The sequence below is a fragment of the Crassostrea angulata genome, chromosome 5 (assembly GCF_025612915.1).
Source record: "Crassostrea angulata isolate pt1a10 chromosome 5, ASM2561291v2, whole genome shotgun sequence".
In the NCBI taxonomy this organism is placed as follows: Eukaryota; Metazoa; Mollusca; class Bivalvia; order Ostreida; family Ostreidae; genus Magallana; species Magallana angulata.
Window position 1 is genome coordinate 37,188,651 of NC_069115.1, and position 10,117 is coordinate 37,198,767.

Genomic DNA, 10,117 nt, shown 5'->3' on the forward strand with positions numbered 1-10,117 from the left:
CACAATTGCGAACTGCCTGAAATTCATTGTCTTAAATACATTATATTCTAGTTATGACATTAATATCATTGCATATTGAAATATGTATCATTATTAAATCTTTAATTATTTTATAACTGTATCTGCGTCTTCAACACAAAGACATATCAATAGTTTACAAAGAATCGTGGCCATTTATCACTCAAATATAAACAGAAGGAATAATTCATTTATGCATGCCAAATAGAAGGAGAGAAAAAAAAACGTCATTATGTAGTGTAAAAAAAAATCCATTTCTCGCACTTGAACCATGTAATCAATTTTTATTCTGTCATCAAAACAAAACTGACAGCCATGAAATAAAATGACAGGGAGAAAAAAACAATGTCAATAACTGTTTACACTCGATGTAGCGTAAATGTATGAAAGAAACAAATTAACAAAATAATAAATTCTGATTTGCTTTGTTGGTTGTCGCCATAATATAATACATGTATAGCTTTTGGGTCTTTTAAATCATGAAAATCTTAGAATCTATTTAATTAGCTATATACTCTAGCTAGCTCACAGCCACTGTAATAAGTGCATGTATCTTTTTCAAAATGTTGGTACTAACACCAGATTCTACTAAAATCAGGGCAAGACTTAAAAAACAATCTTAACGTCTCCTTCCAAATTATCCACTTAAGGCTTGGTAGAAAAACCATGAAAAGACCATATTAAGAGCTCCTGCTACTATAAGCACCCCCTTAAGAGCTATAGATCCCCCACTCAAAAGACATTCTATATCTCTCTGATTACGTTTCTATATCTAGTTCACTTTTTGTCATCCACTAACTAAGACACTATAAGTATCTCTTTTATGCTGGAAGCTGTGAGTAGCGGTTAATTTTATCATAAAAGAAAGTATGTCACATCATGGAGGTGTGTGTCCCTGGGTACCTCCTTAGTGGAGTAGAATTTTCTCCTGTATACACTATTAAAAGATTTGGAACTGACTAAAAACTGATGAAAACACTTCATTTTGATAGCACGTTCAACCGTACAATCTTCACTGGAATCAGATGCAATTTTCTACAGGTATTAATGTTATTCATAAAGATTCCGTTTATACTTCCAGGACTACATCAGTTTTGAGATGATTTGTGATGGGGGGGGGGGGGGGTTGGGTTTAGATACATTTATCTCAATCCCTCCTCATTTTTTTTATACACACAAAAATTAAAGGCTGGCTGACGTGTCAATATTCATCAGAACTTTCATACTTTTCTCCTCAGAGTCATTGTTGCATGTCTAATCCATAATCCGCGAGAATAAATTCCCCATTATATATCTTTTTTTGCGAAGACCCTACTTCAATAACTCATGAAATATTGATGAAATATGGCAGTTTTAGTGGTAAGTATGATTTCTAAGGAGAATACCAAATGGATCGTGAATTTTTGTTTTCCCTTTACAGAGATTCATAATGATTTCAGAGAGGTCGTCAGCAATTCTTTGCTAATGAACCAATTATTTCAGTTATACTGAGGTTTTTATGGAAGGAAATCACAAATAAAGTTTCTGAAGTATAGTAATACAAAAAGAGTTCCAAAGCTGTGTCAGACATGAACAATTACCCTTCACTGAGATAATTCAAAACTTTTTATACATGCTTTTAAATTATATGGGAAGGTATGCCCAATAGATTTCCGTAAGAAAGAAGAACCAGGTTCTTGCTACCACATATTATTTGTAGCAACCAGTATTTGTATAGAACAAATTATCAATGGTACAGATGTTCCATCACTTTGAGGCCAATGGAGTGAGGAGGTGATCACGTACAATACAACATGCGTACATGTACATGTACATGTAGGTCTATGGGATAAGAAGGGAGCAATTTTGAGATTTGTGACTCTCAGACCTAATATGGGATAAGGAGCCTGCAAGCTTAGAAGGAGACTGCAATGTGGTTACTGGATGAGAGAAAATTCTCCAAGATTTTCAAACACAGGCCTTTTGAATGACAGACATCTTTTCCAGATTTTTGTTTTTTCCAGCCCAGCTTATGTGATAAGGAGTCTGCGAGCTTATAGAGATAGTGTGGACTTTAATGGGATGTTTGCATTTATGGAAATTTTTGTGAATTTGCAATGAGTCATGTTTTCCGTTCATCACAATGCAAATTATTTTGAAAAGAAGTACATGTATACATGTACCACAATACTTTGGAACAAGGATATGAGCTTGCAAATGCCTACGATACATGTAAGAAAACAAGCCCATATATGTTAAGTTATGGGGGGGGGGGGGGGGGGGGAAGGGTCAAAATTTCATCAAGGGGGTGGGAAGAAATAAGATATTTCATAATTGATTAATTGATTGTGGGAATAGTAAAAAAATTCACAAAAATTTATGTGATATAATTATGTATTAATGACTACGACATGGGGAAATATGCTTATAAACTACAGCAAGACAATGATGACTGCAACCTGCTTGTTGAAGAACCAAGCGAACGCAGACACAACGAGCGCCAAGTAACCATCACCCTTCACAAATAAGATATTTTATATTTGATTATGGGAATAGTAAAAGTACATATTTATGTAATAATATGGCATGTATTCATGACTATGACATGCGGAAATATGCTTATAAACTACAAGACTATGATGACTGCAACCATGCAGGAAGAACCAAACAGACACAATGAGCACCAAGTAACCATCACCCTTCACATGTTGTCAAAGAGTCTCCAACTCTGCAATACAGAGTTTACCGACCTGAAAGTCTCATAAAGGCCAATTAATTGCTTAGTAAAGAGAACTGGAGTGGGCTTAAAGAGGGAAAAATCAATTAGTAAACAAAGAAAGCTGATGACCGAAAGAAAAACACTGTGTGCCGTTGCAGACTTCTAAAACACAATGCTAGGTAGTTAGCAGATGCTGCTTCTCTGACATGAAGCATTATGCTTCTCTGACATGAAGCATTATCAGTGACTATTTAGAGGGCTGGATGACCATTTTTTAACCATATATTTATCTCCTTCAGATGAGGAAGGTCAGCTCTGTATGAAAAAAAAAAAATACTCAAACTTGAAATCTCTCAAACTTGAAATCTTTTAAAAATATTTGGATTTTTTTCTTTTAATTATCATGATTATCAAATAATTAATTATGGTCATAGCCCCCTATCTTATTTTTAAAAAATCTTGGAGCTATTAAATCTGGTGGGTAGTTTGTTCATCATCTGGAATGGCAGATAAAATGTAGGCTGATTGATGCAGACTAGGAGAAAAAATAAAATTTCACTAATAAATTCTTGATAGAAAAAAACATTATTTTCAAAATCAAATTTAATTTAAAGTAAAAGAGCCACAAAACTGCATTAATGAGTTCATGATTTCTGATGAATTAAACTGAAAAAAAAAGCCCATGAAAACTGAATTTTTTGATAAAAATGACAGTTTCATATCACTTCTTGACTTGTTTAGTCCTATTGTCTTGAATTAGCAGATTTATATGGAAAACATTTAATATGTCAGTGTGGTGAGTATTATCAATGATGACTTATGAGGAAATAAATTCCAGGCTTCAATAATGGCAACAGTGGTAGCTAGATTACGTAATTTTAAACATAACACAGTAATGGAGACAATATCAATAAAATAATAATTCAATCTCGGGCTCCATAAGCACCTTTTATTATGGGAATAGAAGCATATTTGACATTCATTAAAAAGTAAAAATGGCATTGACGGTAGAATTTATGCCACCAAAAAGTCAGTTTGATCCTACTGAGGAAATCTTGACCCTAAACTGAAAAGCAATAAATGCCATGAATTACAAAGCATCCAATGCACCAGGAAGAGAATCAATGATCGAACAATGTGAATCTCGATTTTCAATGGAATACGCGACGCATGGAATTTGATATAGTCCTGTATTTCCACAGGCCCATGTTTTTATTAGACATGACAGCATTGGCTTATTAAATCTGTCCATTCTGTGAATTTGAGAAACATTCTGCACCATAAAAATATTTAGAGTGTAGAATATAATGAATAATTATATTCCCCACAATGTTTGTATATCCACAAATGATTGATTTGTGCATATAAAGGTTTGATTCACGGGATTCAACAAGTTGTCAGTGATAAGTTACCCTGCAGAATAGCTTGCACTTATCATCATGCTAGACAAATCTAATATACTAGATGAAGAATTGTATGAATTATTAAACAAAATTGAAGTACCAAATATATTTTCTCAAAGAGTCTGCAGTTTTGTGCAGTTTCATTTTTTTTTATATATATTACAAATTGAATAAAATCTGTGGTTTATATATCAAATGGAATTTAATAGCAGTTTTAATTTTTAATGTGAGCATGCATGCAAAATAGATAATGCAATTGTACCATGGTGATTTTTTATTACGAATATATATCGTAAATAAAAATTCTTTGCTTTCATTTAAATGTTGTATTTTGCATAGGAAGATCAATGGGTTTTTTTTTTTTTTTATTCCAAGATGAACAAAACCCATTCAAAGATTAAAGAAAATTAAACTTTTATGTGACTGAAAATTCAATTAATAGATGTTACTAGGTAATTGCTATTATAATACAATAAAGATTTTGATGTTGGTAATTTTTCGTACATATGTACTAATTAAGACTTTTCAATACCTGTAATTGTTTTTGTTTGCATGGTATGGTAAATAACATATTTGATTAACAAGAAGATACTCTAATAGAATACAACCAAAAAAAATTAAAGAAAAAATAAAGATTGCTCAAATTGATATAGATAAATTTGTAAGATTATCTCACAATCAAATTCAAAATTATTTTCAATTTGTTTTCTCTGTTTAACTTACACTATACATGCTATAGGAATAATTTTAGTAAACGTAAATTTTATATACATTACTATTGTATACCAGTACATACATATATTTATGATTTTATAGATATGCATAATCTATTCCATACTGAATCAACAAGTAAATGACTCGAGCTTATATAATTATGTGACCACTGGTGACTGAGCTGATTCCGATATCATACTACTATATGATTGTTTAAAAATTAAATTTATAGAATTTAAATTACAATATCATTTATCTACAAAAAGCACAGTACTAAAAAAGAGAAAAGCCTTACAGATCATGTATGAAAATCCTGCAGTCCTCGGTCCAATAAAAAAAATCCTGATTTTTACTCCATGTCTGGGATGCAATTTAATTAAAGGTCCCTTGCTCGCATTATGAGTCAGATCTCTGTGAGTTTGCACTAGCACGTGGTTGGTGGATCTCGAGTCAGACTATACCGTTATCGTCGATGTGTAGTACGTTTAAGGTCCATGTGCTTCTGTAGCAAGCAAAGTCTATGAATCTCTCGGCAGCGATTCTCAAAGTCATCAACCAGCAAAAATCAATAGTTTCCTCTGACTCAACATGGCCAGTGTTGCTTAAACAAGTAGAGCTGAAATGACATTGTTACCAATCATTGGTTGGGGGGCAAAAAGGAAAAAAAAACATCACTACTCCAAATCTTTATTATAAACATGAGTTTGATGCAATATGGTCCAGTAGAGGCAATGTATTCAGATATATGCTTGGAGTAAGGTTTTGGATGTGTAAATCAAGCAATTAATTTCCTGACCAGTATGATATTATCTTTTCAGATATCAGGGAACTCAATCTGATGGGAAAAAAGACAAGGAAAACATCTTGTCACTTGATTTTAAGCCATTTCACTAGCTTTTCCTTGGTATTAAGTTTACCTTCTCTCCAATTCATCATCTTGAGAGATTTGTTGAATAAAAAATATTCCATTTATGTCAATTGTTCATCTTTTAGCTTAATCAATTTCAGAGTTATTAAAAATGCAACAGATTTAAAGTATGTAGATTATTAATTCATATAATGATCAAATAAGAGAGAGAGAGAGAGAGAGAGAGAGAGAGAGAGAAATCTTTGAAAGGGATATGGATTTTTTCCCAACCTCTTTCATTTAAAATATGCAATGGCAAGCAATCCAACTGATTGATATTCTAACTTGGGATGTACATACCAATCGGGTTGAAATCCATGAAGTTAATTTTCTTTTTTCCTCTCAAATCTGTCTTGATTTTTTTTTCTTTCACCATTGGAAATTGAACCTGAAAATGAACTTTAAAAAAGTGAAATGCATTATTGAGGAATACTCCATTACAAGTAAAAACAAAAAAAACCCAATAATTAAAATCTTGCTGTAAACAAATAGAGGTAATCTTAAATCTTTCTCATGTTTATTATCACTAATTAACGTAAAAAGTCACTAATTAAACTAAAAAGTCATGCATCAAAGCCTGAGTCATTTTCTTTGATATTATCAAACAGTGTATTATAGCCATCTTTCTAACATTTGATGTGACAATGTGCACTTTATGGTTAAAAGTGCATCAATTAGAATACATTTTGTCAGAAGGAAATGATTCTTACTACTTTACACAATACTGAGTTCTGAGTTCGCTACCCTAGCTACCTACTCTCGTGCAGAGAGAGAGAGAGAGAGAGAGAGGGAGAGAGAGAGAGAGAGAGAGAGATTATGACCAATACAAAAGTCAAGATTAGGCTAGAGGAAAAGGAGACAGTTATATAATTATACAATTTTCAAAATGACAAAACATATCATTAGAGTAGCTTCAACATGTTCAAAGCATATGTAAATATTGAACCAATCCCAATACAAGGAGTAAAATCTTACAGTTTTAATGGCATTATACAGATGACCTATGAAAACAAAAGTGATTATTAGCCAATAAAAATCAATTTGTACCCTGCTGAGCAAACATGTTGAATAAACTCATAAGCCTAGGCAATTCAAAATATAGCATACAAGTACATGAACCAGCTTTTAATAGTTCATTTAGTTGAGAAAATAGCGACTATAAACTGATCAACTAGATCAGCCACAGTAAATAGTCTCATGTTTAGACCTTAATTGACCCTAGTGTTCTGAAACTCTTAGAAGAAAAAAAAATCAATATTCATCACTTCTCATCAATATGATCCATCACTATAAGAGTGCTGTTATGGGAGTCCCTAAAGATACGGATCATGAAATACCGCTATTATTTCAGACCGATTTGTTCTACATGAACTACGAGATATACCTTAAGCTTCATCTTGGTGTCCGAGTGCAGAGAGATTATTCCTGAAATTATCTGGCTTCCGGGACAGGAAGTGGAGTCTGTAAAATATGAATGCTTTGCAGAATTTATCTCATTCAGAGGGCATAAATGTAAAATCAGTGACATATATAATATATTATCTTACAAATGTTCTGCAGCGATAGGTTTATTTTGGGACATTGTTTTACTTGTTGCGTCAAATCCTGTGAATAATTTGCATTAGGGGAATGATATACTACTTTTACTACGAATTACAATAAACAGTTTAAACCTACAATGATATTAAATGTACCTGAAGTAAGAATGAAATACAATATCATTATGTAATTTGCCAATCCAGTACTGCATACATTTTAAGAATTAAAAGTTGCACTTTGAAAAGAAGATGATGATGGTGATGATGATGATGATTACAATATTCAAGCAAGAGCAACAACCTTATACTTGTTAACGGATAAAGAAATTCATTAACACATTAATTTGTTCTTTTTCAAAGATGTTCTTTGTTATAAATTTAAGGTCAGAATGTTAAAATAATAACATTATTGAAAGGATAGATGTAAAGAATGCCCGACTGACATAGAGTAGTGCAAGTAGTATTCAAAACACAACAGCACTAATAATACACATATAGTGAATTCTATTATTTTATGAATGACCCGGCCCTCAAATAAAAAGTAAACTCTAGTACACAATCATGAGGCCCCATGCCGTGTTTCTTAAAGTTAACGTTAGTCATCAGCTGTTACTACCAATTTTTAATTCATCAGGTTCATAAAAGCCAAATAAACATTGTTACATAGGGTTAAATTACAGCATTCAGCAATTTGTCTGTCTCAAGTATTGCAAACGAACTGTATACAGTATAGGCCTATGTTTTCATTGTACCTTTTGTATACAACTTCACTTACTTCTTCCATTTTTCCGATGCAACTGCTGCTGTACAGTGAAGAGTGTATTCAAAGGAAGATAACTCCTGCACCCTCCTCCTTTTTTTGGGGGGGGGGGGGGGGGGGGGGGGTAATAAATTTGCTCTGTTAGTGTAACATTTTAGTACTACATTTTATGCAAATTGTACACCGCTAAAATTCGCCTTTTTAGAGATTGTACATGAATCTCTCTGTATAAAACAGTTAGTGTACTTGCAAATATCTCATACAAAAGCAATTGGTTTTTACGCTTACGTGTATGGTCTTATTGAAATTGATTAAAAGTTAAAATCTAAATTGAAGTTAGCATAATTGGGCCCTCAATATCTACCTCTTTGTTACCCGTCAACTAAGTATTAGTATAAGATCATATGAAGAGAAATATATTTGTTACGAAGACTATGGAAATAATCTATATATACTGTTATCGGTAAAGGGTTCATGCAGTTACCGAATTTTCTTTGAATTGAGAAAATTAATAGAAAAAATATAGTGACATACTTTTGGTATGTCCCTGTATGTCTAGATCAGACCCATTTACAGCCATTGTATTTGATTTAAAGAAAATTGGCGGATAAAGAAAATTACAAGTTGTATGGATTAAATTGCTATTTATTTACATAATTTGAATATGAACAAGAGACAGAAATAAACTTTGTCATTTCAATTTATACATTTTCTCTCCGTTTATACGACCTAAACTGGCTATTTTTGCATGAAAATCAGTTCTTCTTTCTATACATATAGCGATTCATTCGTAAAAAAAAAAAATGCACACTGACTGTATACTTGTCCAAGTTCAAGCGCTGATCCAGATGGGAAGATGGGGGTCCGACCCCCCTGGAAAATTCAAAGTTATCAAATTCACAATATTTGTAATTTTTCAGAAAATAAGCCTTGGACACTCACCCCACCCCTTCAAATTAAACTGCGTACTTATATATGATCCCTTAAAAGGGCATGGTCGCGATTTTGGTAAAATTTTATTTTTCTGTTTTATATTTTGCAATGCTTTTAGGAATGCATTTCTAATAATCAAATGAAGTTTTGGTGCCACTCACTGTCGTTGAATTTAAAGCAATATACAGGGCTTACAATTCTTCGTCATGTAAACAAGGCTCGTGCCCTGTTTTGTTTACATATGTCGAATATACCGGTAAAAAATCTTGTTCAAGCTGGTTTGTCTATTTTATTATTCATTTTAAGCATAAATAAACAGTTTCTAACGATTAATACATTCATTTTAGGTCTAAAACTTGATTTTTCACTTCAACATTCAAAATGTAAACAAACACTTTGTTTACATAGGGAAGAATTGCAAGCTCTGTAACTCGTTTAGTTTATAACTCATCAAATGACACTCAAATTGTGGTTGCCTATTAAAATGCCTTACTGAAGCATTGTAAACATTAAAATCGAAAAACAAATCTTTGATTAAAATCGTGACCATGCCCCTTTAAAGGGGCATGGTCACGATTTTGGTCAAAAATTATTTTTCCGATTTTAATGTTTACAATGCTTAAGAAACTTAAAGGCATTTTTAATAGCCAACCAAAATTTGAGTGTAATTCGTTGAGTTATATAAACGAGTTACAGAGCTTGCAATTCTTTGCTGTGTAAAGGTTTTGTTTTATTTTTGAATGTTGAAGTAAAAATCCCAGTTTTAGACCTAGTGTGCTTTACAAACTTTAGATTATAAATCAATAATCTAAAGTTTGAAAAGGACACTAGTTGTCTTTGGACGTACGCAAATCTTAGTGAATTTTGAAAAGTCAGTCTCTTTTCCAAGGAAAAAAAGAGTAAATGTTTCATGAATTTCCGAGCACTCCTCGTAATGAACTCTGTAGGACAAGACATTGTACGTACATGCATAAATATATCCGATCGATATGGTTTTCATTATAATGTAGAAACTGACGACATGACTGAAATCTACACATCCCGTTTATCGATTGGTCGAACCCTTCAGCAAACCAGGCACGTGGCACCGTTTTTGAAAGTGTGTGTGGGGGGGGGGAGACTCATCCAAAAAATCTTGACAAGCAA

At 32.6% G+C, this 10,117-nt stretch overlaps 1 protein-coding gene across 5 annotated transcripts in view; it reads right to left on the minus strand.

Annotated features, from left to right (window-relative positions):
• Window positions 1-8,100, minus strand: part of LOC128184203 (tubby-related protein 4-like) — a 54,817-nt gene extending 46,717 nt beyond the window's left edge. The window contains exons 1-5 of one of the 5 annotated variants that reach the window (XM_052853573.1): window positions 8,054-8,099; window positions 7,125-7,201; window positions 6,716-6,741; window positions 6,041-6,128; window positions 5,129-5,449 (exon numbers count right to left, since the gene is read on the minus strand). The gene's annotated coding sequence lies outside the window, so the exon portion shown is untranslated. Of the gene's footprint in view, window positions 1-5,128; window positions 5,450-6,040; window positions 6,140-6,715; window positions 6,742-7,124; window positions 7,202-8,030 lie in introns of all 5 variants that reach the window. The other 4 variants (XM_052853574.1, XM_052853572.1, XM_052853571.1 and 1 more) reach the window with 4 other exon arrangements.
• Between the last annotated feature and the right edge of the window lie 2,017 nt (window positions 8,101-10,117).